This window comes from Salvelinus sp. IW2-2015, linkage group LG35 (genome assembly GCF_002910315.2).
Source record: "Salvelinus sp. IW2-2015 linkage group LG35, ASM291031v2, whole genome shotgun sequence".
Classification (NCBI taxonomy): domain Eukaryota; kingdom Metazoa; phylum Chordata; class Actinopteri; order Salmoniformes; family Salmonidae; genus Salvelinus; species Salvelinus sp. IW2-2015.
The window spans coordinates 16,853,240-16,855,739 of record NC_036874.1 but is presented as its reverse complement, the minus strand read 5'-3'; positions in this window follow the sequence as shown (position 1 = coordinate 16,855,739).

The window sequence follows — 2,500 nt, the reverse complement described above, 5'->3', positions numbered from 1 at the left end:
GAACGTAGCCATTCGTGTAGTACTGAACAGTAGCTCTATTCCCGTGGCGGTACTGAACAGTAGCTCTATCTCGTGGTGTACTGAACAGTAGCTCTATTCTCGTGGTGGTACTGAACAGTAGCTCTATTCTCGTGGTGGTACTGAACAGTAGCTCTATTCTCGTGTGGTAACGAACAGTAGCTCTTTTCTCGGCGGTACTGAACAGTAGCTCTATTCTCGTGGTGGTACTGAACAGTAGCTCTATTCTCGTGGCGGTACTGAACAGTAGCTCTATTCTCGTGGTGGTACTGAAAGTAGCTCTATTCTCGTGGTGGTACTGAACAGTAGCTCTATTCTCGTGGTGGTACTGAACAGTAGCCTATTCTCGTGGTGGTACTGAACAGTAGCTCTATCTCGTGGTGTACTGAACAGTAGCTCTATTCTCGGTGGGGTACTGAACAGTAGCTCTATTCTCGTGGTGTACTGAACAGTAGCTCTATTCTCGTGGTGGTACTGAACAGTAGCTCTATTCTCGTGGGTGGTACTGAACAGTAGCTCTATCTGTGTGGTATAAACAGTAGCTCTATTCTCGTGGTGGTACTGAAACAGTAGCTCTATTCTCGTGGCGGTACTGACCAGTAGCTCTATTCTCGTGGTGGTACTGACAGTAGCTCTATTCTCTGTGGTGGTACTGAACAGTAGCTCTATTCTCGTGGTGGTACTGAACAGTAGCTCTATTCTCGTGGCGGTACTGAAGCAGTAGCTCTATTCTCGTGGTGGTACTGAACAGTAGCTCTATTCCCGTGGTAGTACTGAACAGTAGCTCTATTCGTGCGGTACTGAACAGTAGCTCTATTCCGTGGTGGTACTGAACAGTAGCTCTATTTTCGTGGTGTACTGAACAGTAGCTCTATTCTCGTGGTGGTACTGAACAGTAGCTCTATTCTAATGGTGGTACTGACCAGTAGCCCTATTCTCGTGGTGGTACTCGCAGTAGCTCTATTCTCGTGGAGGTACTGAACAGTAGCTCTATTCTCGTGGTGGTACTGAACAGTAGCTCTATTCTCGTGGCGGTACTGAACAGTAGCTCTATTCTCGTGGCGTACTGAACAGTAGCTCTATTCTCGTGGGCGGTACTGAACAGTAGCTCTATTCTCGTGGTGGTACTGAACAGTAGCTCTATTCTCGTGGCGGTACTGAACAGTAGCTCTATTCTCGTGGTGGTACTGAACAGTGCTCTATTCTCGTGGTAGTACTGAACAGTAGCTCTATTCTCGTGGTAGTACTGAACAGTAGCTCTATTCTCGTGGTGGTACTGAACAGTAGCTCTATTCTCGTGGTGGTACTGAACAGTAGCTCTATTCTCGTGGTGGTACTGAACAGTAGCTCTATTCTCGTGGTGGTATTGAACAGTAGCTCTATTCTCGTGGTGGTACTGAACAGTAGCTCTATTTTCGTGGTGGTACTGAACAGTGCTCTATTCTCGTGGTGGTATTGAACAGTAGCTCTATTCTCGTGGTGGTATTGAACAGTAGCTCTATTCTTGTGGTGGTACTGAACAGTAGCTCTATTCTCGTGGCGGTACTGAACAGTAGCTCTATTCTCGTGGTGGTATTGAACAGTAGCTCTATTCTCGTGGTGGTATTGAACAGTAGCTCTTTCTTGTGGTGGTACTGAACAGTAGCTCTATTCTCGTGGTGGTACTGAACAGTAGCTCTATTCTCGTGGTGGTACTGAACAGTAGCTCTATTCTCGTGGTAGTACTGAACAGTAGCTCTATTCTCGTGGTGTCTGAACAGTAGCTCTATTCTCGTGGTGGTACTGAACAGTAAGCTCTATTTCGTGGTAGTACTGAAACAGTAGCTCTATTCTCGTGGTAGTACTGACAGTAGCTCTATTCTCAGTGGTAGTACTGAACAGTAGCTACGAGTACTGAGTAGCTCTATTCTCGTGTAGTACTGAACAGTAGCTCTATTCTCGTGGTAGTACTGAACAGTAGCTCTATTCTCGTGGTGGTACTGAACAGTAGCTCTATTCTCGTGGTAGTACTGAACAGTAGCTTGAGGGCAGGTTAGAGGAAGGGCTGTTGTTGTTAAACAGTAGGTGTTAGCCTAGCTAATGTAGGTGTCCTAGCTAATGTAGGTGTGACCTAACTAATGTAGGTGTTGACCTAACTAAAATGTAGGTGTTTCCTAACTAATGTAGGTGTTAGCCAGCTAATGTAGTGTTAGCCTAGCTAATTTGGTGTTAGCCTAGCTAATGTAGGTGTTGACCTAACTAATGTAGGTGTTAGCCTAACTAATGTGGTGTTAGCCTAGCTATTATCCTAGCTAATGTAGGTGGTAACCTAGCTAATGTTGGTGGTAACCTAGCAAATGTAGGTGTAGCCTAGCTAATGTGGTGTTGACCTAGCTAATGTAGGTGTTGACCTAGCTAATGTAGGTGTTGCCTAGCTATTATCCTAGCTTAATGTAGATGGTAACCTAGCTAATGTTGGTGGTAACCTAGCAAATGTAGGTGG